The sequence below is a fragment of the Protopterus annectens genome, chromosome 6.part0, assembly GCF_019279795.1.
Source record: "Protopterus annectens isolate FY-2018-M chromosome 6.part0, PAN1.0, whole genome shotgun sequence".
NCBI lineage: Eukaryota > Metazoa > Chordata > Ceratodontiformes > Protopteridae > Protopterus > Protopterus annectens.
In genome coordinates, this window is record NC_056737.1 from 1,626,948,137 (window position 1) to 1,626,976,124 (window position 27,988).

General features: G+C 42.6%; 1 protein-coding gene across 1 annotated transcript in view; it reads left to right on the forward strand.

Moving 5' to 3' along the window:
• DNAH7 (dynein axonemal heavy chain 7) overlaps positions 1 to 27,988 on the forward strand; it is a 4,771,155-nt gene that overhangs the window by 3,337,335 nt on the left and 1,405,832 nt on the right. The window lies entirely within an intron of this gene.

The following is a 27,988-nucleotide window of genomic DNA, read 5'->3' on the forward strand; positions in this document are numbered from 1 at the left end:
CTTTTGGTCATCTTGTGCAGTTTCTGAGTGATGAAGTGTTGGGGATCACATTGATAATGTGTCTTATTAATTTTAGTTATCATCATAAGTTATTTTATATCACAGTCTTTATCTCCATTAGTGTCACTGTAGCAGTTTGTTTAAAAAGTTTGGCGAACTTCTCTGCTACTTTGTCTTCAGAAAGCAGATATTTTGTTCATTCGGTTATTTTTATCCTTTTTCAAGTATATAAACGTTCATTGAAGAATGTGTATGGCTGTTCTGATTCAGTTTCCAGAGCTACTGCTACTGTGGTGAGGTGGTTTGCTTGGGGTATGTAATCAGAAGTTTTCTGAATAGGGCAAGTCTGAAATTTTAAATTCTCACTTAGCTAAAGAAATTCTATTTGGTCCAGCTGTATTCGGGTGCTCAGTTTGATGAGGAGGGTAAATTAATTCAAGGGGTTACAAAGATTTTTCAACATGCTTTTTCTAAATCATTTAAATTCTGTTTTTTTTTTGTTTTTTTTTTTCAAAAAACAGAGTAAGCAATACCTACAATTTTCATTCAAACAAAATTATAAAAAAAAAATTGCAGGAAGTTTCCAACAAGAAGCAGAAATTCTATCAGAAATAATGACAGATGCGTACAGAGGAATGAATATGATAAATCCTCACTCTCCCCTTACAACCACACTACTTCCCCTACCCTGTGTCTAAAACTCAGATTGTCTCCAAATATGCCCTTTTGGCAAAATAATGTATCAGAAAAATGGGTTTTGAGAGTGGTTCAAGAGGGTAACAGATAGTGCTGGGAAAAGATCCCTCCTTTTCAGGAAATTCTTTCTCATCCTCCAAACCAGACAGAACTTTTTCTCCTAGTCATAGAACCTATGCTCGCAAACAGTTGGGAAAAGTATTTTATACAGGAATGTTTCTGGTCCCAAAAAGGATGTGTCCTGGAAACCAATTCAACCTATCCTTTCTCAACTTGTTTGTGAAAGTTCCCAAAGATATGTGCTTGCCATCCCTCTTCAGAGTTATTTAGTAACAATGGACCTAAAAGATACGTATCATCTCACTTCCATTGCCACAGAGTTCAGAAGTTTTCTCAGACAGTATGTGTGGCTAGATCACATTATCAGTTATTGTCATTGCTATTTGGATTATCCACAGTTCCAACGGCCTTTACAAAGAGTCTAGCTGCTATGATAGTTCATTGCAGACTGCAAGGCATACACATATTTCCTTATTTAGATGGCTACTAATCTTTGCAGTCTTTTTCCAAGTGTCAGGTCATTGCAGACTGCCACTTATACAGATATTTCCTTATTTAGATGACTTGTTTATCTTTGCAGTCTTTTTCCAAGTGTCAGGAATCCATTGCGTAACTTACAAATCTCCTGCTCAGCTTATGTTTTCAGATGACAGTCACAAATCTTCCTTAATTCCTTCCCAAAGGATAATATTTCTAGGATTCTTTTTAGATTCCCCTCTGCAAAAGGTATTCCTAACCCAGGAAAAGTGTTTTTGTATCTGAAAGTGTTCATGAGCCTCTCCAATCGGTCATGGACTTCAGCCAGGAAATATCTCAGGATCTCAGAGTTCATGGCATCTGTGATTCTCATGATTCCTGTTGCCAGGGTGCACATGAGAAAAAATCGAATATTTTCTCATGTGGACTCAACATTCTCAACCTATGGAGTTTCAATTTTTTTTATTTCAGATTTTGTGAATAGGGAATTGCTGTGGTAGAGCAGATTTTCTTACATCCAGGTCCTCCCTTCTCTCTTTCAGCCACTGTTCAATCTGTGACAACAGATGCATTGTATTTTGCATGGGGTGCTGTTTTTATACTGGTGAAAGTGCATGGTCTTTCGAGCACTGTAGACAAGACAAAGTATATCAACTTAAAGAAGTTGTTAGCTGTGATTCATGTTATAGAATCTCTGCATCCTCTGTGATACCCAGGACATCTACAGGTGATAGCAGACAAAAATATAGTGATGTGGTACATAAACAAGTAAGGGGCATACCAGATCCAGCCCTTATTGCAGGCTGGCTTTGGAGGCTTAGAACAGGTCACCTACATCCCATGAGAGCAAAGTACAGTGGCACACAAGCTGAGAAGGATGCTTTCAGACCCTCATGAATGGAAGTTAAATGGGGGGGCTTTCAGGAACTGACCCAGTTTTAGGAAACTTCTCAAACAGATTTGTTCACTTCCTCCTCCAGACAACTAAGTAGATTATGTTCCAGGAATCCTTGCAGTCAAGCTAAGAAAACAGATGCTTTTTCATTCTCCTGGACAGGGATGTCCCTTTATGCTTTTCCACCCTTTCCACTGATACCCAGGGTAATTCTGAGGATTCAGAAGGACTCTCCAAAGATCACTGTGATAACCCCTTCTAGACAGGCAACAGCATTTCTTCCTTCTTGTAGAACTGGCTAAGAGCAATTACTATAAGCTGTCTCACAGATTGGATATACGTACACAAGGCAGGAAGAGTTTGATAGACTCTAGTCTGAAACTTCTGCATCTCACTGCATGGACAATTTAGTTTTTATTCCTCTTAGGCACCTTTTTAGAGAGGATGTACATCAGGTACAAAGGGAGGCAAGAAAGACGTCTACAAGAAAATCTTTTTTAGCAAGTGGAAGAGATTTTCCAGTTTGTGCCTAGCCAATAACCAGGGACCTGTCCAGGATTATATACCACTAGTTCTGAAATATTTGTGCGAGTTACTTTCCTCTGGCCTTTCTTTCTTCTCTTTGAAAGTTTGTACCTCGCCCATTTCAGCACATCTGCCAATGGCTCTTCCTATTTCTTCTCGGTCTTTCGTCAGGCTGTTTTTGAAAGGGGTATTACATCTTAGGCCACCTAAAAAACAAGCAGTGTTTACTTAGAATCTTAACCTTGTCTCATTTGGAACCTGTTCATCTGGTGGATTTACACTTCTTGACTTCTATCTGTGAGAAAAGCATCTACGATGCATTCTCTTATGATGTATGATAGAGATAGGGTTTCTTTACATGCAAATCTCTCATTCCTGCCAAAAGTGTTTTCAGAGATTACTTTGGATCAAGCCATTAATCTCACTCCTTTCCATTCAGATAAAGAGAGAAAATATTCTTTATACTCTAGATGGACTTAAGCAACTTGGGTGTTACCTTGGCAGTACTAAGTCCTTTAGGAAAGCTGATTAGCTGTTTATTTCATATAAAGGGACAAAGATGGGTCAGCATGGGGCTAAATAGACTATCCAGATGTTTTTTCCAGACTATTGCCTTTTGTTATTCATACCATACTAAATCCATTCCAGACAGCATCATGGTTCATTCTACTAGGGCCTTGTCTTCTTCAATGGCATATTGAAAAATGGTGAACTTTAGACGCATTCTAGAGGTAGCTGTTTGGTTCTCTGTATATACTTTTACTAAGCATTACAAACAGGATTCTTTTTTAAGTTCCGATCTCAGTTTACTTGGACTATTCTCCAGGGGCGCCTGGATCCTTAGCCTTCCTCATTCCAGGTTGGATAAGCTATGGTAATCTACCCATTTAGTTTAAGCTACTGCAACAAAGAGACTTATGAACATAGGTAGGTACTAGGCTACCTGCCCAAAGGCATTTATAAGCCTAGTCAGAATGTGTCGGCTTTCGCCGCCCCCTTAGATTAGTTCACTGTGCCTCTGTCCAGCAGAGCCACTGAAGTGATCCTCGGGGTAAACTTTCTGTTTCCCATCCACTCATCAAGGTTTCTCTTGAAGAGTGTTAGTGAGGAGCTCTGCCTAATGTAGATTGGAATCTTGTTCCAAAGCAAGGGAAGTCTCTGTGACAGGAATCTATCACTCCAGCACGTCCTATTTATTGTTGTGGTGATGTTTAGATCCCTAGAGCGTGTGGCTCGAGGGGATAAACTTTTATTTAGGTGGAGCATGTCGATCAGTTCTGGGTTGGACATGGCCTTGTATGTCAGGCAAAGATCGCCTCTGAGTAGGCGGTATGCAACCGAGTACAGCTGGAGTTTCTTCAGTCGAGCTGCATAGGGCATCTATTTGAGGCCAGTGATCCTCTTGGTGAGGTACTTCTGTGGTCTTTCCAGCTGTTGCAGGTGCCTTGTAAGATATATCCCAAATGGGGCGTTGTACTCTATGATGGGTCTGATGAGCGATAAGTAGAGGGGCACAATGACCTCTTTTGATCTGGATGCGAACCCTTTTGTGATAAGGTGTGCCACGTAGAAGGATTTTCTAACTACTTTGGCAATGTGATTATCAAAGAAGAGTTTACTATCTACTTGCGTCCCCAGACCCCTTATTACATCTCCCATATTTAGGGGACTACCACCTATGTGGTAGTTTGTAGGTACTTCGTTTTTTCCAAAGGGGATGACTATACACTTTTTGGCATTTAGCTTGAGGCCATGATTTGACACCAGGTGTCCGTCTCAGTGAGACCCTTTTGGAGGATGTCTGTGTCAGCCGGAGAGTCAATTACAGCCCCTAGTTTGCAGTCATCTGCGAACTTGGTCAGCCATAGGCCTCCTGTGTTTGCCTGTATCTCTGAGAAGTATATGCTGAACAGGAGGGGTCCTAGGACTGAGCCCTGGGGAACGCCACTTGTAAACGGTTTAGAGTCAGACCTAGCTCCCACAACTCTTACCATGTGGGTTCTGTCCGTGAGCCAGTTGGCAACCAATCTTGTGACGTAGGGGTTTATGTTCAGGCTGGTGAGCTTGTCTATAATACCAGAATGGGGAATGGTGTCAAAGGCCTTTGGGAGGTCTAGGTAGGCTGTATGTACCATCTTTCCCTCATCTGTAGCCTTGGTAACTGTCTCAAAGAAGTCCACCAGGTTTAGGAGGCATGATCTGCCCTTAACAAAGCCGAACTGGGTAGGGTCCAGTGTTTCTAGGTTCCCAATGTCTCTGTTAATGAGTTCCATGATGATGCGCTCCATAGCCTTGCAGACCAAGCTAGTCAGGCTTACAGGGCGATAGTTCCCAGGGTCTGTTGTGGCTCCACCTTTGTGGAGCAGAATAACGGTTGCTGTGCACCACTCTATGGGTACGTAACCTGTGGAGAAGGCTGAGTTTGAACAGTGTGTTTAGGTGAGGGGTTAGTTGGTCTTTGAGCTCATGTAGGATGCAGCCTGGGACTCCGTCTGGTTCCATTGATGCTGTGTTTTTGGCTTTGGAGAGGGCTGTTTTAACCTGAGTGTCTGTGATTTCAGGAGCTGTACATTCTTCTGGTATGGTTATGGGCCCTTTTGGGGGTGAGAGGGGGGTGAAGTTTGCACTGAACCTGTCTGCCAGGATGTTGGCAATATCAATTGGTTCAGTATATTTTGTACCATTCTGCACTAACTCGGAGCAGATCTGAGTATTGCCACTTAGATTCTTGACATAGCTAAAGAATGCCTTGTGGTTATCTTTGGAGTCCTTGGCAATTTTTCTTTCGAACCTCGCCTTGGATGATTTTATGAGGGATCGTAGTTTCTTGCTGATACTGATCAGGGATGTCTTCACTTCTTGGGATTTTACTCTTTTCTGTACTAGTTTCCTCCTTCTATTTTATAGCTTGTTTATGGCAGGAGTCCTTTTCTTGGAGGAATGAGTCTTGGTTTTGCTTGGGATAGCACAATCCATGCATTCTTGTAGGTGCCCGTAGAATGCATTAGTAAAGGATTTTGCAGCTTGGACAATGTTATCCTTTAGCATGGGAGCTTTGAAACTTTCCACCTCAGTCTTAAGTAACGTGAAGTTTGCTTTTGAAAAGTTTTTCACGGTGGTTTCCTTGTCCGGGGGTGGGGGCGGAATGTGGATATCCAAAGTGATTTGTTTATGGTCAGATCTAACCAGTGAGGGGATGACCTCCAGTGTGGAGCAGCAGTTTCCCATGTTGGTGATGACCAGGTCCAATATGTTTTCACCTCTGGTGGGAGTGTTGACCAGTTGATCCAGGGCGTTAGAGTTTATAAATTCTAGGAAATGTTGGGCAAGGGAATTAGTACTTGAGTATTTCTCCCAATTAATGTTTGGGTAATTGAAATCACCCAATATTAAGGTGTTTGGTAGGACCTTTATATTTTCCAGTGTTTCCAGAAATGCGGAATGGGGGTCCTGGGACATGGTGGGTGATCTGCACCAAGCTACAATTTGAATTGCAGTTTTGCCCATTGTTAGTTGCATGTGGATGATATCTGAAGCATCATGCTGTGCCACTAACCTGGAGATGTGGGTATCCTTTATGAATATGGATACGTCCCCAACTTTTGTATTTCGGTCCGTTTTCTGTGGCTAAAATGTATGGTATGAGTTGTAGCCTGGTTGTGCTGTGGTGCTCTCTGGAGCCTTAAACCAGGTTTCTGTTACTGCACATATATCGATTTTCTCCATACTGAGGAGTGCCTTGAGTGCATGCATTTTGAGGTTTAGACTTCTGGCATTGAGTAGCATCACCCTCAGTTTTTTTTTACTTGTGCTATTTATGGTGGTGGGTTTGTCTTTTGAGCCTTGCCTAAAAAAGGCACTATGGGGGTGGCAAGAGCCTTGGCCAGTATTTGAAAGTCTAAGGGTGACAGATGCAAGCCGTCTCTAGTGAAGCAGCATGGCTTGTCGAGCATGTCATCCCAGGCAGACAGACACTGGATCCCCTTTGAATGGCACCAGAAACTTAGCCAATTGTTGAAATTGATAATTTTTTCTTTATACTGTGGTATCACTCTTGGTGAGGGCAGGATGCTACTCAGGGTCAGGGTCATACGGCCTGGGCTACAAGTTCAGAGAGCTCTTCCATGTCTCTTTTCATGTAGTCCAGGGACGTACGGCTCAGGTCATTCACACCAACATGGACAATGACAGCGTCATATTTGTACTTGTTCTGGGGTGACCTGAGTGCTTGTGTTATGTGGCGGATCCTGGCACCCGACAGGCAGCTAACAGTAACCATCTGAAGTAGTTAACTTCATTTGTTCATCAACCTGTGGGTATTGGATCCGAATCGGATCCGAGCAGGCAACTTTATTCAGCTAAGATCTGAGCACCAAGCTCCTCCCCCTTACCCATAACCCCCTGCCATCCTTCTCTGTCCTCAGATCTCATTTGCCGCGGCTTATTCATGCACCTAGAACGAGTTCCAGGCATAGGGTTTCCTGAGTTTTCAAAAAAAATTACCTTTTTGATCTAGTTTTTTAGTTTAATCGTTAGACAAGTGAGTGTTGTTTCCCTTTTTTTAGTTAATTTGCTAGTCTTGTTGGTAAAATTTCTATTTTTTTAGTTAGTCTAACCTTCCCTCTTCCCCGTGTGTGTGAAGGTGTGTGTGGGTTTGGCCTACTTTATTACTATGGCTGAGGCCCCTAAAACCTTCTTTTCTAAATGCACTGAGTGTGGCCATAAGCTATCCCCGGCGGATGGCCACACTCGGTGTGTTATCTGCCTTGGGGTTGACCATCTTTCTTCAGGCACAACAATTTGTGCAGCCTTCAACCCCCGGGCTTTGAGGGATAGGAGGTCGAAGCTGATTCTGGCAGGACTTCTGCCCTTGGACTCGGCTTCGTCCTCTTCTCCCTCGGCAGCACCGGCTGCTACTGCACCGTTCCCGCCTTCCATCCCTGCTCCCCTGGCCGGGGCTCACCCTCCCACCATGGCTCAGGAGGAGAGGGAATCTAGGAGGGAGAAAAGGAAGGAGAAGAACCACAAGCGGCGGGCTGAAGCTTCCTCTTCGGCTCCGCCAGCTAAGCAGTTAGTCTCTCCTAGGGCATCCAGGCCTTCTCCGTCCCGACTTCATTCACCCCGCTTTTACCCGGAGCCGGAGGAGGAGGGGACCCAGTCGCCTTCGAGGTCTTCAAGGCATCACTCCAGGCCTGCCTCGGTGGCCTCGTCTAGATCGACCCGGAGTTTGTCAGATGCAGATATGGACCGGATGATGCGTAGGTTTCTTCAGGCCCAACTGCAGATGGGAGTGCTCCTGCCTCTTCCCCCCTCCGGGGGGGAGCTCGACCCCTTTTTTCTCCCCAATTGCTCCTTCTCTGACCCACTTCCGGGGTTCAGAGCCATCGGATCCAGGCAGCATCAGAGCCGGGGGAGGCTCGGCACCGATAGTACTCCCTACTTTGGCTCCAACTGCACCCTCGAATTTGTTGGGTCCATTTTCGGATCCGAGCTCTCGGAGCTGTGAGCTGAGCTTCGGATGCGGAGGTGTCGGTGTGTCTTCAGCTCTGTCTTGGTCGGAGCATACTGGCCCTTTGGATTCAATTACATCGGCTCCAGCTCCAGTCCGCACCTTGGATCCGAAGGGACTGCTCTCGGATCTTAGAGAGAGCAGTTCCCCTTCGGCATTCGATGTTGTGGAGAGGGTCTTGTCAAGGGACTTGAGACCCCAGGCTCCTGCTGTGGTTCTACCCATCACTCCCTCTCAGACGAGCCTGCCTTCCATCACCTGGCCCCAGGGACAGCCTGCGCCTACATCCCAGATGGTTCCCTTAGAGGAACAGGAAGTGGTTGGTGAGGCATCCTCGGACAGCCCCCCCGAGGAGGTTCCTCACAAACATAAGTGCAAGAGGAGGCACTTGGACTTAGCCGAGTCCCTGACAGAGGACACAGACTTAGAGGAAGGGGAAGGTTCCCCAAGGTCACCCCCCGATGACGTCTCCTTCGGAGACATTATGGAAATGCTTCGTATTAGAGGGGGGTGGTCAGCCCAAAAACCTTCCTCCGATGAGTCTGTGTTTCTGGAGGCATTTGACGCAGGCCCATCTACCTCTTGGATGTCCCCTCCCACCGATCCCCTGGTAGATCTGATCACTACTAGGGCATGGAAGGACCGGACACTGTGGAGCCCATACCAAAGAGACCAGACAAAATTCTCAGTCCACCCACAGATAGGACGGTTTGGAGCAAGGATGCTCCAGTAGATGCCATGTTGGTGGCAGCTGCCACCAAGAAGGAACTAGCCCAGGAGAGTTCCTCGGTCCACCCTCCCGACAAGGAGTCTTGGACGATGGACTGCATAGGGAAGCAGATGTTTGCTTCAGCCGCCTTCTCAGTAAGGTCTCTGAACTACATGGCACATGTGATATGACTCCAGCGGGATCTTATCAAAGAATACGAAGGGTCGCCCCCAGAGTCCATGTCGGCCGAGGATAAGAAAACATTCTCAGCCCAAATGGCCACTCTTAAGTCCATTTCGAACACTTCTATGCGGCTTCTTTCCCATGCCACGGGAGCCGCTAGAGCTAGCGGTGCAGGCATTGTCTTACGGCGGCATGCTTGGCTCAGTCTCTGTGACTTTGCAGAACCCTTCAAGGCGTCCTTCGCAAATGCCCCTTTTGACGGTTCTTTGCTGTTTGGCAAGACCATCCGCGACACGCTGGTCCAGAGCGAGAAAGACGGGAAGACGTCTGCCGTCGGGATCCGCTTCTCGGCTCCTGAGAGATCCTTCTCCAGGAACCAAAGGGGACAAAAGAAGATGTGGTTCCAGAAATCTCAACAACCCCGTTTCGCTCTGGACCCCTCGTCCTTCAGAGGCAGAGGAGGACAGGGTGGATGCCGGCCCAGAGGCAGAGGGGGACTGAAGAATTTCAGGTCGAAAGAACCCTTTTCAGAATTGCCCGCACAGCAGCCTTGAGGGGTTACCCGACTGCTCCACTCTCGAGGCAGTCAGGGGGCGTTTCTCGAGGCACCTAGCAGTTTGGGAGTCCATTACAATGGATCCCTGGGTGCTTCGAATCATATCCAGAGGTTACACTTTCCCCTTTGTGAATCTCCCTCTCAGACCCCGCAGCCTCCCCGATGTCCCACCCAATCAAAGGGAGGCAGCAGCCACAGAAATAAAGCAGCTGCTAGAAAAAAGAGCAATCCAGCCCGTCCTCCAAGATCAGTCCAGATCAGGCTTCTACTCCAGGTTCTTTCTGGTGCCAAAAAAGACGGGGGACTTGAGACCAATCCTCGACTTGTCCACTCTGAACCTGTCAGTTGCCAAATAAAAGTTCCGGATGGTCACCATTCAGTCCATTCTCCCACTCCTGCAGGAGAACAACTGGATGTGCTCTATAGACCTCAAGGATGCGTACTACCATATTTTGATGGACAGACGATCCAGAAGGTTTCTCTGCTTCCGGCTGGGAGCCAGCCACTATCAGTTCAGGGTCCTTCCCTTTGGTCCCACCACAGCCCCCAGGGTGTTCACCAAAGTGATGGCAGTTGTAGTGGCCCAGCTGAGGCTTCAGGGAATACAGGTCTTTCCGTACCTAGACGACTGGCTCCTGACCACCCCCACCAGGCATCTACTCTGTTCAGCCAGGAATTACTTCCTTCACTTGGCCTCTCATCTGGGAATTTCAATCAATTTCAAGAAATCCTCCCTTCAACCAACTCAAACCTTAGATTTCATAGGGACCAAGCTAGATACAAACCTGTTGACGACCTTCCTAACTCTGGAAAGGCTTCGAACCTTCACATCCCACGTGATGCCCCTCTTACAATCCCCGGCTCCCCCAGCGGAATTGGTCCTGAGGGCGCTAGGTTCCATGGCTGCAGCCATCAATCTGTCACCTCTAGCTCGTCTAAACATGGGGGTCCTGCAATGGACCTTGCAGGTCCAATGGTCCATCCTGCAACATCCGCTAAGTATGTCTATCTCCTTCAGCAAGGTTTGCAGGAGGTCCCTACTCTGGTTGATCCAATCCTTGGATCTCCGGGAAGGGCGCCCCTTCTCTATCACCCCACCTCAAGCCATGGTGACCACGGACGCTTCTTGCCTCGGGTGGGGGGGGCACTGCATGGGCAGAACCGTCCAAGGCACGTAGACACAGTCAGAGACCTTGTTGCACATCAATGTCCTAGAGATGAGGGCGGTGCTTTTAGTGTTGCAAGCACTCCAGGCCCTTCTTCCCTTAGGGACAATTGCGATTCAATCAGACAACATGTCAGTAGTTTGGTATATCGACAAACAGGGGGGAACCAGATCCTATCCGCTGTGTCGAGAGGCCATGAGAGTTTGGGAATGGGCGATTGCCATCAACCGCTTTCTCATAGCAATGCACATTCCGGGTCGGTCCAACATTTTGGCAGACAGGTTGAGTCGAACCATCCTCTCACCTTACGAGTGGTCTCTGAACCCAAGAGTAGCGAAGCAGATCTTTCTCAAGTGGGGTCAACCTTGCTGCGATCTATTCGCGTCACCTTCGAATGCAAAATGCAGCAATTACTTTGCTCTACTTACCCCACCAGGGGAATCCCCCAGAGATGCTGTAGTCCATGTTTGGCCATCCGGTCTACTTTATGCTTATCCACCTCTTCCCCTCATGGTAATATTCTTGCAGAAAGCTCGTCGGTTGGGGAGCAGAGTGATCCTCATAGCCCCATTCTGGCCTCGTCAAACGTGGTTCCCTTGCCTATGGTCTCATCTGGTCAGTCCTCCATGGATTTTGGATCCCATTCCGGATCTAATTTCTCACCCCCTGGAGTTGACAACTCCAAACGTGGACAATCTCAAGCTCACAGCTTGGTTGATTCAATTCCAGTCATAGCCAGGGCTCCCGGTATCTCCTCTTCCGTTAAAGCTATTTTAGTAGCCGCTCATAAACCTTCTACTAGAAAGGTCTATAAGAGCAAATGGAAACGTTTTTCGATCTGGGCGTAACATAGACATTTGGATCCCTTTACAGCCCCGATACCAGCTGTATTAGTGTTTTTGTCATACCTATTTGATCAAGGTGCCAGCTCCTCCACCGTCAAAGTCCAGTTAGCAGTAATTTCACACTTTCATGTGGGAAGTGATCTCGGTTCGTTAGCTTCTTCCAAGATCTGCAAAACTTTCGTAAAAGGTACCTTCCTGTTAAGGCCTCCTGTTAAGGATGCAGTCCCTCCATGGGATTTAACCCTTGTTCTTCAGGCTCTTACGGGCCCTTCCTTTGAACCTGCAGCTTCAGTGGATCTAAAATATTTATCTTGGAAAACGGCCTTTCTCATTGCCATCACTTCAGCTAGAAGGGTTTCAGAGCTTCAAGCCCTTTGCGCCAAACCTCCATATCTGGTCTTTCATAAAGATAGAGTTTCCCTCAGGACCAATCCCTCCTTCTTATCTAAAGTCCCCTGTGAGTCCAACATTAATCAGTCTATCAGTTTACCATTTTTTTTCCCAAATTATCAAAACAAAGGTGAATACAAATTACATTCTTTGGACGTGCACAGACAATTAAGGTTCCATTTACACAGGACTGCTGATCATAGGAAATCTGAGCAACTCCTTGTATCCTTTGCTAAACCCTTTTTGGGTAAACCTGTGTCAAAAGCTACATTGTCCAGATGGATTTCACAATGTATACTTCTTGCATATAAGGGTTCTGGCCGACCAGAGCCTGTTGGAGTTCACGCCCATTCTACTCGATCGATTTCCACTTCTGCTGCCTTTTGGTCCAGGGTGTCCTTGGATGATATTTGTTCAGCAGCCACTTGGGCTTCATCCCATACCTTTATTACCCATTGCAAGCTGGATATAATTTCCAGAGGGAGGGCATCCTTTGGCTCTGCAGTGCTCCGGAATATTCTTCCATGAGGACCTCTGTTCCACAGGTTGATGAACAAATGAAGTTAACTACTTCAGATAAAGAAGTTATGTACTCACCATAACGTTCCATCTGAGTAGGTAACTTCATTTGTCAGCAACCAACCCCCCCCCTCCATCCCCCTAACTGTAGTTCGTCCTTTTTAGGATCTTTGTGCTGCCAGTATCAGATGACATCAGGTTAGGATGTTTAGTTGATCCTTTGGTTGTAGTATTCTTTAATGCTAAGCAAACTCGATCTGAGGACAGAGAAGGATGGCAGGGGGTTATGAGTAAGGGGGAGGAGCTTGGAGCTCGGATCTTAGCTAAATAAAGCTGCCGGCTCAGATCCGATTCGGATCCGATACCCACAGGTTGCTGACAAATGAAGTTGCCTACTCAGATGGAACGTTATGGTGAGTACATAACTTCTTTTTCACCTTATTCAGCCTAGTGAGTGGGACGTCAGTGTGCCTGACTATAGAGTCACCTATTACTAGTATGCTGGGTATGTTATTTTGCCTTAAAGGCTGTGATTGCATGGCACACTGGTTTTGTGAAGTATGTGTTGGGGGGGTGGAGGTTGCTTGGATGTCTGCTTTGGAGGTCTCTGTTGCTTTTGCAGATTTTTATTTAGAGCCTCCAAGTATGTTTTTGTTTTATGTGTGTTTTTTGCCGGTGCTGGTTTAATGGGTCTGTGTGAGACTGGTGGTGTGATGCAAGTATTTCCCTTCTCCTCTTGACTGTCTGATCCTGCCTTGGGTTGAGAGAGCTTAGCCTCCAGTTTGGCTGTATAATTGTATCTCTCACATGTATTAGTGTTTGGTGGTAGGAGGAGAGGGTTGTCTGTGTACATGAGGCAGTTGTAACATTGCCTCAAAATGCCCAGATTCACCAGTCGGACTGGAGAGTACACCTGAAACTGCCCTTTGGACATGCCTGGATAGGTACAGTGAACTGTTTTACTGAATGGCTGGTAAGGTTGAATAGAGCGTCTTGTCCTTCTGTACATTATAGGAGGGTCTAGTGCTAGGGTTTATAAGTGCTTGCTATGAGTTTTGAGCAAGTGCTGGGCTGAGAAATGAATGGCTTGAGTGCTTAAGTTGAAAGTTTGTCTAGTTCCAAGGGAAAAATTGAAGAGGAGACTTTGTGGATCCGGGAATAGTTATACCCTAGCTAACCTGGCCTGCAAAACTGGGCAAATGCGGTATTTATAGCACGGAAATGAAAGAGATAGAAACTAGCCCAAAATGGCCAATAAACTACTAATGTCTGGGCTGAAACCACTCCTCCAGGGACAGCTAGGCTGCTCAAAGCTCCCCTCTCTCACAGGTGAACAGAGAAACTTCCTTCTATCCACGTAAGGTATGAGCAAACACAGTGATTTGTAACACAGCCCTGAATGTAGCACTTAACCTGAAAACTGGACTATACTAGCTTAGAAAGACGGGAAACAAGTATGTATATTTTTTTCAGAAAATAAAGCAGATACAATCAAAAAAACTCTTTAAATGCAAAGAAAATGATACTTATTGTTATATATCTCAGATCAGAGTTGTAGTCAATGCCACTAGTAATAAAGTCGGAAGAAACACAAATACAGTAAAAGCAGATGAATAGAATGCATTTTTATATATATATATATATATATATATATATATATATATATATATATAAAAACAATAGAAAACGAACAACTGATTTAACAAGTTACCCAATTAACCAGAAAAATGCTCAAAACTGAGACCTGCTCCAGCAGTCTTCAAACAGACAAGTTCTAACTGCACACTCCTGTTGCTAGGGTGCATGGGAACCGTCTCCAAAAAAAGATGGCCTGGGTCACTGCTCAAGTTATACACACAAAGCTAGATTCAGCAGGCCTGAATCTGGTCTATGCTGCAGCAACAAGGCGCACCATTTTCAGAAAGAAACAGTTCAAATAAGCAGGCACAATAAGCCTGTGACCAGAAATTCCCAGCTCAGAAGGGCAGAATCCAGCCTCACACAAGAGTGCAGACCACACCTTCTTAATGTAAAAAAACTGGCCCAAAGCCCAAGTGCTTAAACCAGAACTAATACACTTTAGAACAGACACTAAGCCTTCAATCAGCAACTCCCAACTCAGAAGGATGTAAGCTTCCTGTCCTGCCACAACAGTGCAGACCACAAACCTTCCCAATGTAAAACAACTGGACTAAAGCCCAAGTGCGTAATCCAAAGGCTTAGAATAACAGTTACAATTTAATCGACTACTAACAAGCAGTAATAAATGCAGCAGAGTAAATGCTATTAAGTACTTTTAAGAACAGGCAACAAGAGCAAAATAAATAATAAAGTAGGAAGAAACACAAACACAGTAAGCAGATGAATAAAGTGCAAAAATTTTTTTTTTCTCTCCGTATTAGGTAGAATGAGCTAAAGACACTAGACTGGGAGGAGTGTCACAGATCAAATATGCAGTAGGGGCAGGCAATTGCAAAGCCACCAAGTATAAAAAGAAAACACCAATAGGGAGAGCAGGGTAGGGGAAATATCAACTCAGAAAAATAACACTTTCAACATAGATCAGAAGCCAGCAAATATGATCTTAAATCAATCAAGCAAAAGCAATTAGAATACTGTAGAACTTTGGAAAGAAGTGCCAAAAAATATACTTATCAATTTATATCTTGAGTTGTTTCAGTAGCACTCACAGTCAGAACTCAATTAGATTCAAGCAACATAGTATAGTTGTGTAAGTTGCACTTACCGTGGATGCTCAAAGTCCTCGTTGCTGCAGTAGCTGCACCCATTCCCCCATCTCCATTTCTCATTTTATTTTTATGTATATATAACTGGGTCAGGATAGTTGGCTGTTTTCCTTTTTGGGTCAATAAAATCTGGATGAGTTTGTCTCCTAGGCTGCTGTTTTTGTCTACCAGTGTTTGCCCCCTAAAGAAAAATAATTTTAAGGGAGAAGAATGATGTTCGAGATTCTCTCTCTCTTCTCCGTGATTATTGGTAATTTTTTTCCAACATGTTGGCACTTGTTATTTCAAGTGCCAACATTTCATTTGGGACCCCTTATAGAACTGTACTTTCCCTGACAATGCACAGGATCTGCCCAATAGCTCCCCTTCCTGCACCCAGTTAAACAATTTGATGTTCAATGTTAGATTACTTTTGTAGTTGTCTAAGTTATATGCTACCTATGCCGCTGCTACCGGCCACCTTTTCAAAGCTAAATGGCAGCCTTCATGCACTCTAACTGCCTGGAGCTTGAGAGGAGCTTCATATTTATTAATTTTTATTTATTTATCTTTTGTTGACCCAATAAATCCCACTAGGCTAGTAGTCGCTTTTCAGGGATACCCAAGGTGGTATTTATACTACTAGGGGAAACTTGGCTAGGGCGTCAGGGAAACTTGCCTTACTCTTTGGAGCTGTTAGAATGTCTAAAGAGGGCTCCTACAGAAGTAAGGAAGAGACTTAACGGAAGCAACAGCATGGAGTAGGAGAGACAAACTGTGTGAAGAGTTTGGTGAGGGAAAGTGAGAATTTGTAGAAAAAAATTGTTCAGTATGGAGTTTCAGAATATAAACAAAGATTCCTGTATATTGGATTTTACAAATGAGCACTGTTTAGCTACCTTCATGGAGAAGGAAGTAAGCGAGTCTGTTGAAGTGGTACAGATAACAGAACTGGCATCAGGAGGACTTGCAGACGATGTTCTGTTAAAAATAATCAAACTAGATGATCCAGGTGACAGTTCTGTATTTTCATGGGGTTTGATAGCAGATAACTTTTTCAGAAGTGCCTAGAATGGTAATGTGGTCAAGGAACCAGAAGATGTGGCAGAAGAGAGAATACAACAGTTGAAACATATGCAGCAGTGAAAGAAAGTAAAAGAGAAAAGTAGCAACAAACTGAGAAGGTATTTAGTTTTGTGGTAGCAATAATACAGTAACTAAAACATATGCAGCAGTGACAGCAGGCAAAAAAGGAGAGTAGAAATAAACTGTAAGTGAAACTGTTTTTAAAAAGAAGAGAAGACCAACTATAAGAATAAGAATAAAAAAATGATACTGTAATAGACAGATAGTATGAATAGGACAATTTGAAAACTGTTCTGGGTTTTAAAGTTCAATAAATTTGTATTTTATACTAAGTAGGACAGAGACTTTTTGTGACTTAACATTTGAAACTGATGTACTGATGATGGCGTTTTTTGAATTGTGTCACAAAAAGGACATTTACTGTGTTAGAATTATTTGTTTTCTGGCAGTAACTTAAATGTTTAAAAATGTTACTTTTAAGTTTAGATTTGATGAACTGGGAGAAGATGATAACAAATGCATGTAGGGTCTATATGAAACTGTTGATAATATTTTGAAAGTTAGAAATGAGACAAACTTGGAGGGGAAAGGTTGGAAGCTGCGAAAAAAATATGGTGAAACAGTTGCCAAATGCCATTCCTGTGGGACATTAAAGTATGCTGTCCAGCCTAAATCATGCTTCTTTTGTGGAGACTTTTCTCAATTATTGATTGTGACAAGGTACAATGTAACCAGTGTGGAAAGAAAGGACATGCAGCAAGAAGGTGTGCACCTGAATTCAGGTTGTGTAAAAAAGGAACAGTTTTGGATGTATTGTCAAGCAAACAGTAAATACCGAAAAAGAAGGGGAAAGGGATGAGGAAGTTCAACAAGAGGCTGAACTATGTGAAGAAGAAACTATAGAAGAAGAAAAAATATGAAAGGAAAAATGAGAAGAGAGGGTATGCAGAAAGAGAGATCAGGAGAAGAGATTAATACTAATTTTTTTTAAGTTCTAGGCAGTGAAATATATGATTCTGAGGATCAAGGATTATTTGTACATAATGCCAAGAAAAATATTCATTTGAAGAAAAAGTAAAAAAAAAGCAAGAAAAAAAAAATTAAAACCATTTCCCCTAAACTTAAAAAGAAGGAAAAGCAACAATTTTGGAATACTTTCAGGAAATGTGAACAGTGTTATTAACATTGTAAGAAGGATAATGATACTGGAATAGTTTGCTAAATGGGATGTGGAAGTTATTCTGTCAAAGGATGTAAGATTCCTGACAAGTGAAGAAGGACTGCAAACAGGAAAACTGTGGGGTGGAAATATAGTATGGAACATAGGAAGTCAACTTTATACTGGAGTGGCTGCTTTGGGTAAAAAAAGGCAGTGAAAATACTAGATGTAACATTGGTAAGGATGGGATGGTTAACTGTTGTGAATGTGAGGTGGAGAGAACATGTTTATAGCATTATATACATATATAACTAGCAAGGAAAGACAGAATGTATGCCATCAAATATTAGACTATGTGGTGGTTAACATGAAAATTATAATTGCAACAGACATTAACTGTGATTTAAGGGGATAATGTAAAAGGAAATGGAAAGATGTTAAAAATACAGGAAGTGATAAACTGTGGTAAATTATCTGTGTGGAACAAAAGTCAATGGACTTATTAAAGAGGGGCACTTGGATCTGAAATTGATTATTTTGTATTAGTGGAAGCCCTGGGGGTAGCAGATGGTGATACAGTTGTGACAGTTTTTTCAGAGCATTTAGCAATATGGATGGAGGTGATATAAAAATGAGAATATTAAAACAGAAAATGGAATAAAAATAATAAATGGGAAATCATGGGATGAAATTGGAGAGTGGGAAGTATTGTAGTTATGGAAAGATGATATAACCATGAATGATGTCTCTCAAAACTGGTGTTAATGGTGGACTGAATTTAAAAAGAAGTTTAAAAAGTGTTTTCCCCCCACTGACAGGATGATGTAAGAAAGGAAAAGAAAGTGAAGTATGGGAAAAATAACCTATTAATCATCCAACTACTTTGTTGCCCTTAGTAAATTCAGTGAATCGCTGATTGGGGGTCGATGAATAGGTGTTAAGCAGAAAAACATTTCAGCGAACTAATATAGACCCAGATATTAATATAATGAGGGGAATTAAAAATGAGTAAGGAAAGTTAAAAAGAACACAAATTCTGAGTATTGTAGTATAGCATGTGGAAATATGTATCAGAGTAAAAAGAAGGAAAATAAGTGAGAATGGAAAGTAAAAACCTTTTCAGAATGAGTTATGGAAGAATTTGAAAAAAATATTCATGAAATGGGTGAAGTACTTAGGAAAGTAAATGATTCACTGTCAGCCCCAGATGTACAAGAAATTAATGAAATGGCAAAAGAGTATTTTGTAACTGTACTGAATGAATGGTTGAAGTAAGGGATTGTTTATGAAGAGTTTTGTAGTGGGATATTAAAATTTATATGGAAAGATAACATAAAAGATGGACACCCATCACACTAAATAACAGAGATTATGTATTTTTTTGAAAATAATATAGAGAAGAATGGAAGGAAGGATGAGGGATATTATTGAAGAAAGTTTGTATAGTATAATAGGGAATGGATGTCAAGAATTTTTACTGATTGTGAGGAAAATTGCAGATGATACAAGTAAAAGGGAGGATGTCAAACTTATGGTAGGTGATATTAGCAAGACATTTGTTACAGTAGGACATGATGCTTTGTGGGATGTTATGGAGAAGTATGGAATAGGTAATAGAATTAGGAGAGTGTATATGACAACATATCAAAATAATACAGTGAGAGTGGGCGGTGGAGTAAAGAAATATACATGAAGTATGGTATAAGACAAGGATGTCTTATGAGTGGAATATTGCTTTCATTATAATGAATGCAATAATAAGTGAAGTGTTTATAAAATGGCAGATGTGAAGTTGTTCTATCTCGCCGTTCATTCTTGCAGATGGGTTCGAAGCCAATCCTCGGCTCTGACTCGGCCAACTACAAAGCTCGAGGTCTTCAAACAGCTTGAGGCCAAGTCCCTATCCCATGATGCACCTTGTGTTACCTCAGATCTAGTTTTCCGCTGCAATAGATTGGTGGATACTTCAAAGCTCGGGCCAATAGTTTTCTTCTTTTAAAATTCTTCTCTTAAAAGACTTTTAATTATAGCCTATTAAGTTTCCTTTCCATTTAGAACCATTTATAGGATTTGTAGAATGAGTTTGTTTGCTATTTTTCAAAGCTTTATCTATCGCTGCTTTGGTCATTGTTTTATTAGGCCTTTATTATCTCCTTTCCCATATTCTGGTGTGCCTTTATATTTAAATCATTAGACTTTGAGATATTCATATTTGAAATTTAAACATGTTTTTTCTTGTGTGCGTTTATATTTACAATAGAAGTGTTTTCTTAGAAACTTTAGTGTTTAGATGTGTACTTAGAATTGTAGAGCCCATTTATTTTAAGGGGCTAGTTACCGTTTTAAAGTATGCATTAGAATAGTTGTGTGTTTGTTGAACATAGTTTCTCTTTATTACTCTTAATAGTTAATGATATAATTGTGGGTCTTGCACATATTTGTTGGTTGCATATTACAGTTACTTATGGCTGACCAAGAGAAGGAAAAACAACCCAAATCTGGGTTCAAAAAATGCCCAAAGTATGGACAGAAAATGTCAGTGACTGATGGTCACGTTAACCGTGTTTATTGTTTGGGTACTTTACACCTACAAGAAAGCTTCATCTGCCATTCTTTCAGTCATAACGTTCTACAGGAAAGAAAAAGAAAGTTAATTGACAGAGGTTTATTAAAATCCTCTTTTCAGGAAGCTTTGAACGATCATGATAAAGCATCAAAGTCTCCAAAATCTACCAAGTCATCGAAATCGACATCCTTGGAACATAGAATTTTGGTTCTGACACCACCTAAACAATTATCAACATCGACTACACAGCCATCGGAGTAGTGTGTCGTAACTTTTTGGAGCCAGTCCCCAGTCCTGAAACCTGTCTCCGCAGTGTTGAAGTCACCAATTTTGCAATCAGTGGCATCATCGATCCATTCATCTCAGTCCTCGATAAGTCTATCTGATTTGGATGTGGATTGTGTGGTGCAGAATTTGTTAACAATTTGGCAAGCGCCGGTGCCTGTATCAGTTCTGACCAAAGTGGCTTCAGAACTGACAGGTGTTCCTCCATCTGCTTCCTTTCCTCCTCCGAGCCAAACTGGTCCTACAGAGCAGGAGGAGTTGGAGCTGATGATTGTGGAGCCTTCAGAACCAATGCCTGTTCCAGTGGCATCAGTGCCTACTTGGACTTCCTCAGTGCCTATTGAGGGGTCTAGGAGCGGACACTTGCCAGTCGGATCCGGGGAGGACAGTTGGACCCATCTTTCGGCTCCAACTTTACCTCTTGGGGCTTCGGCGAGGATGAGTTTAGCTCCTACCTCTGGATCTGACCACACTGTTCTGTTGCCGAGGGAATCATCTGTTTCTTCAGACCCAGGGGTTCCTGGAGCAGGGGTGCTTTTGATGCCATGAGGAGAGTAATGTCCCCCAGGACATCCACAACTTCAGGACCAACTGCCTCCTCCCCTAAAGCGCCTGTGTCTACTTCTGCCTCACAGATCCCTTTGACGTGTAGAGACTCTGAGCCTCAGAAAGCCCCACTGGGCGGACCCTGCTCTTCTGAGACCTCACCAGAAGTTCCCACTGATGAGGTTCACAGGAAGAGAATATGCAAGAGGAGGCATCTAGACTCCCCACAGGAATCTGTCACCTCAGACACTGACTTGGATGAGTCAGAAGGGTCCCCCTCAGAGGATATCTCATTTGCAGATATCTTTGAAATCCTAAAGCAGAGGGGTGGCTGGAAGCCCAACAACCCTACAGATGATGAGTCAGTCCTCCTGAAAGCTTTTGGGTCTCAGCCCTCCACCTCTTGGGTGTCTCTGCCCTTTGTTGAGCTTATGGAGCTGGTTTCACGAATAGCGTGAGAGTCTTCGGACACCATGGAGCCTGTCCCTAGGAGGCCTAATAAATCTATTTCTTCTCCTCAAGACAAGACTTTTCTCATGAAGGGAGTGCCTGTTGATGCCATGGTGGTGGCGGCAGCCACCAAAAAGGAGATGTTGGAAACTTCCTCATCTGTCCATCCTCCTAACAGAGATTCTAGGATCATGGATAGATACGGGAAGTGCATGTTCAGTTCAGCGACTTTTGCCATGTGATCATTGAACTACCTCAAACATTTTACGAGACATCAAAGAGATCTCCTAAAAGAGCTTGTAGATACTCTACAGGGTAAGGTAGCTGAGGGAGTATCAGAGAAGGTTGCTTCCCAGCTTGCTACTCTTAATTCCGTAGTAAACTCTTCCATGCATCTTATCTCATTTGCATCTGATGGAATGAGTAGGGCAGTGGGAACAGGAATTGCTCTTAGGAGGCACTCCTGGATGTGCTTATGTTGCTTTGCAGAGCCCTTTAAGTCATCCTTTGTGAACACCCCTTTTGATGGCACGTCTCTTTTTGGGCCCAAAGTAAAGGAAATGCTTACCAGGTGTGAGCAGGAAGGAAAGACTCTGTCTGCTGTCGGAGTCCGTTTTTCCACCCCCACTAGACCCTACCCCAAAGTTCAGAAGGGAGTAAAGATGTGGTACCAAAAAACCCAAGGAGCCTTTCAGGACACACGTGGTGAACCCCCCTCCAGAGGCAGAGGAGGGGGTAGTAATGGAAGACACCACCCTTATGGCAGAGGGGGGGGGTCTGCACAATCAGGACGACAGAGATCAGTTCTTTGGGAAGCCCTACCAGCGCTCCTGAAAGGAGGCCCGATTGTCCAACTCTGGAGGCAGTCAGCGGTCGCTTATCTTTGTACACAGATGCCTGGCTAAAACTAACAAAAGACAGCTGGGTACAAAGCATAATATCCAGAGGATACTTTATTCCTTTTGCCACTTCACCTCCCTTGATAACAAAAATCCCAGACGTTCCACCCAGTTACAGGGAACAAGCAACCATAGAGGTCCAAAGGTTGCTAGAAAGAGTCATCCAACCAGTCCCCGCAGACCAGATAGGATCCGGAACTTACTCAAAATTTTTTTTAGTTCCGAAAAAAACAGGGGACTGGAGACCTATTTTGGACCTCAGCAGACTAAACAGATCTATCAAGAAGGAGAAGCTCCAGATGGTCACGCTACAGTCGATACTTCCCTTTTTAGGGAAAGACAATTGTATGTGCTCAATAGATCTCCAGGATGTGTATTACCACATAAAAATGGCCAGACCATCCGTGGATCATCTGCGCGTTCGGCTGGTAGCCAATCACTATCAGTCTCGAGCCCTGCCCTTTGGTCTCACTACAGTCCCCAGAGTGTTCACCAAATGTATGGCAGTGGTCACGGCTCACCCGAGGCATTTGGGATTCCAGTTGTTTCCATGCTTAAACGATTGGCTCCTCACTGCCCCCACCAGGCATCAGCTTATACAAGCCAGGGACACCATGCTTATTCTTTGCAGTCAACTGGGAATTACCATAAACTCAGAAAAATCTCCCTTGTCACCATCTCCCTTGTCACCATCACAACATATAATTTTTATCAGAGCAGATTCGAACACAACCACCACCACTTTAAAACTTCCTTCAGAAAGGATATCTGTACTTCGACAACAATTCTGAACCTCCTATCGAGAGACAAGGTACCAGCCTCAGATGTGCTAAAATTGTTGGGGACGATAGTGGCTGCAATCATAGCAATTCCCTTGGGTCGTATGGACATGCAGATTCTACAGTGGCTCCTGTTCACGCAGTGGTCCTATCAAGAACTTCCAGTGTCACATCTGATCATTCTAACGAACTCCTGCAAAAAGGATCTTCGGTGCTGGTTGACCTCTCTGCAAGTAACAATCGGTTGTCCTTTTATCCTACCCTCACCATCGGCCACTATAACTATGGACACTTCCCTGATCAGGTGGGGGGGTGCATTTTCAGGAAAGAACAGCCCAAGGCACATGGAGCGAACAAGAGACACATCTGCATATCAATGTCCTGGAGATGAGAGCGGTACTCTTGGCGTTGCAGTACTTTCAGGACTCTCTCCCTCTGGGGACAATTCCAATTCAGACAGACAACATGTTGGTGGTCTGGTACATAAACAAGGAGGAACCAGGTCCTACCCCCTTTGTCGAGAGGCCCTAAGAGTATGGCAGTGGCCTACTTCCACCCAACACTTTCTGATAGCAACGCACATCCCAGGGAAATACAACATGATAGACAAACTGAGCAGGGCAATTTTGCTGCCTCACGAGTAGTCCCTCAGTGAAGAAATAACAGAAAGAATATTCTGCAGATGGGGGCAGCCTTGCTGCGATCTCTTTGCATCCCCCATAAATACAAAATACAGAAGCTATTTTGCCTTAATCCCCCCTTCCAGGGGATGCCCCAAGGGATGCCCTCGTACACAATTGGCCCCAGGGTCTCCTTTATGCCTTCCCACCAATACCCTTGATACCCAAAGTATTACAGAAAGCCAAAGCCCTGGGAAGGACCATCATTCTTATAACCCCCTACTGGTCTCGCCAGATTTGGTTCTCCTTTCATTGACCCCATCTATTGGAAGAGCCTTGGATTCTAGAGCCAGTTCCAGATCTTCTGATGCACTCATCTGGGGCTCTTCATCCCTCTCTTCAGTCCCTGAAATTGACAGCTTGGCTGCTCCAGTTCTCAACATAGCCAGGTTCCATAACCTTTCAACTGAAACACAATATATTTTAATATCTTCTCATAAATCATCTACTAGGAAATTACACCTCAGCAAATGGAAGGGGTTTTCTGTATGGACTTCTCAAAAATAGCACTGACCCTTACCTGGCCCCAATTTCCTGCACCTTAGAATTTTTGACTATACTTTTCAACAAGGGAGCTGCGGCAGCCACCATTCGGGTGCAGCTCACTGCACTGTCTAATTTTCATTTTAGTACTGAAGGCTTAAATGTAATGTCACACAAGCTATCCAAAGCCTTTTTCAAGGGGACTTTCCACCTTAGACCACCCGTCAAATCCCTTTATACACCTTGGAATTTAAATTTTATGCTTTCACATATCATTCTCCCACTATTTGAGCGAGCTTCTTCATGCGAATTGAAATTTTTGTCTTAGAAGATTTGTCGTCTTTGTAGCCATCACATCTGCCCAAAGAGTTTCAGAGTTACAGGCCTTGTCTATTAAACCCCTGTATTTGATTTTCCATTCTGATAGAGTTTCACTATGAACAAATCCTTCATTCTTACCTAATGTTTGTACTGAGGCTAACCTTAACCAAATGATAGAATTACTGTATTTTTCCCCAAACATACCAATAACTTGGATCATATGCTGCACAAACCTGATGTTCACAGACAACTTCAAGTTTACCTAGATAGAACCAAAGAATTTAGAATATCTGAACTGCTTTTTGTTTCCTTTTCAGACTCCAGAAAATGTAGCCCTGTGGCAAAAACCACTCTGTCGAAATGGTTATCAGATTGCATCACCTTCACTTATTCAGCTGCCAATATACCTCTGCAACACAAAATAAAGGCTCATTCAACCATAGTTGTTTCTATATCTTCAGCCTTTACTGCTAGGCTACCAATATATAGTATTTGTGCAGCAGCCACTTGGTCAAAGCCTCATACTTTTATCACTCATTACAAAGTCAATAAGGCCTACAGGGACAGGGCTTCCTTTGGTTCCACTGCCCTGAGAAACATGCTTCCTTGAGCCACCCGAAAAAGATGGTGCTTGGGATGCTACTATCTGTAAGAATGAATGGCGAGATAGAACAACTTCACATAAAGAAGTTATGTACTCACCATAGCATTCCATGTGAGTTGTTCATCTCGCCTTCATTCTTACTTCCTACCCTCCGACCCTCTCCAGGCTTTCTTGAGGACCGAGATTCATGTTTTATCATGGTTTGTCTTTCCTATGGTTTGCTTACCTAAAGAGGGATAGAATGGCATATGGTATTTTTAGAGGCAGCAAACAAGATCTGAGGTAACACAAGGTGCATCATGGGATAGGGACTTGACCTCGAGCTCTTTGAAGACCTCGAGCTTTGTAGTTGGCTGAATCCGCTCCGGACCCATCTCTAAGAATGAAGGCGAGATGAACAACTCACATGGAACGTTATGGTGAATACATAACTTCTTTATTCTAGATGTGTGAAAAAAAGGAGGTGGTGATTCACTAGTTTTGACTTGCACAAACAATATAGCTCTAATTACTAATAATAAAATATGGATAAGAAAGTGTTAGTTTGTATGGATGTTTAAAGGAAATGAGAATGACCTTGACTAAAGATAAAAGTACAGGTTTGGGTGATGTGGTGAAAACTGGGAGTGTGTATTTTTCAATAAATGAAAAGTTTTTGCTAGGGATAACATTTTGGAAGAAGTGATGTGGTTATGATGCAATGAGAGGGTTTCATAATAGAAATGAAAGAAATATGTCTTCTATGGAAGACTTATAGATTAGCATTCAGGAAGAAAAGTTATCTGGTAAATTCTGTATTAATGGGAAAATATATGCCATATGTTACCAGAAAAATAAAAAGGAAATTGGCAATTTGTGTTTACTTTCACATGGAGTTCAAGATTAAACCCAGTGAAAACAGGTGTGTTACATATGAGTGAAGATGAAGGGAGATTGTGGTTACTAAATCCAGTTGTTTATTCTGTTTCTTTAAGCTTATATAGAGTATTAAATTGGGTAAAAGAAGAAAATGAGAAATTAATAGTGAGAATGTTTAAATACGAGTATAAAAAGTTGTAGAAGATGATGAGAATAAGAAAACAAAACTGTAAATGAAGAAATTAAAATTATCAAGAAAAAATGCTAACATGGAAAATAAAAAAAGATGATATAGAGAAAGATAGAATGATGTGGTATAATAATGTGATGAAATGATTTTAAGTAAATTCAAGAGAAAATTACCAATTGATTAAAGCTATTGAAGTATGGAAAAAGTGAAAGATTAACAATAAATACATTACCAGTAACAGAGAATATGCAATATAAAAAAAAATAGTTGAAAGAGGGTGTTCATTTTGTAGAGAGGATAAAACAACAGATCATGTTTTTTGACAAACTTGGGAGTAAAGTGTTCTCTTCTGCCACTTTAGTACTTAGAATGTTAAACAGCCAGGCTCATTCATATGTTTATGTTTTTACTTTTGTCTTTTGACAACATACAAAAGTTAACTGTTAACCTTCCCTCTTCTGAGGTAAAAAAAAAATCTTGAATGCCGCCTCCATATATGCTGCTCACGTTATTAAACATCTGTTAAAGTGCTCTTATGACACTGCTGATACTATTTCCAGGGCTACTGTCATTGAGTTAGTCATGAGAATATTTGTTTGTTACATTCTCAAAACTTCCTGAATATGCTAAAATTGAAATTCTGTATTCACCCCTGGGCAGGGAAGTTCTTTCTCTGAGATGCTTAAGAGGTTTGATGGGAGCAGAAAATTGATACAAAGGTCAACCCAAATCATTCAGTTTTCCTTTTGAAAGGCAAATAAAGATTTTCCTTACACTTCAGCTCCCTTTTTAAATAAGCAACTTAAGCAAAAAGGCACCTCCAAACAGGAATTTAAAAGTATTGGCAAGAAAGCTCCAAAAACCTTAAAACCAAGGACAGTTTAAAAAGTCAGAATGACTACTGACCTTTCAGTCCAAATTTGGCCATGAAAAAATAAGACAAGACCTGTATCAGTAAATATGTAGTCATATCAGCAGAAAGGAGCTGTTCCTGTGAAAATTGTAGCAGAAGGGAAAATTATTAACAATTTTGGACACAAGTGTGTTTATAGAAAAGGATTATTTATTCTATACCAGGCAAAAGAAAAACAATTTTTTGAATTGTATTAAGATGTGTAAGGTGCAAATAGCAATGCTTCAGGAGATATGCTTAGACAGCAATAAGCATTTGAATTTGGCAACGAAAAGATTTCAAAATGAATATTCAGCAGAGCTATCACAGGCAAAGGAAAATTAGGGTTAAATTTATTGTGAGATGTGCTCAAATGATGAAGAGAAAATGAGACAGTAATAGTAGATTTGTTGTAATAAGGGGTTATTTGCTGGGAAGGAAGGATACATTTGCATGTATATCTCTTCCACGTAAAACTACTTTTATTGAGCTTAAGACAACTATGGAAGCAATAATTATCTCTCAGCAGGGAGTATTATTTATGGATGGGGACTGGAACCTAATTTGCAATAGTGAGGATGTATCAGGAGGACATAGATGGGAAAATATAACAAAAGAGGGTAGCTTTATGAAGAAATATATGAGAATATTATCAGTGGAATGGAATATGTGAATTTACTAGCAGGAACTCATAACAGAACACTCATAACACAAGGTACCATTATATCTTATTTACTAGGTCATATAAATATGGGGAGATTCCTCAAGATTGGAGACATGGATTTATTAAACTTGTCTTTTAGGGAAAGGAGAGTAGGACAAATGTTGATAAATACATCAAAAATATAAGCATATGTGATTTGGGAGATATATATTGAAAGGTGAATATCTAATACAGCACACAGTGATTGAAAGTATAGATTCATTTAAAGAC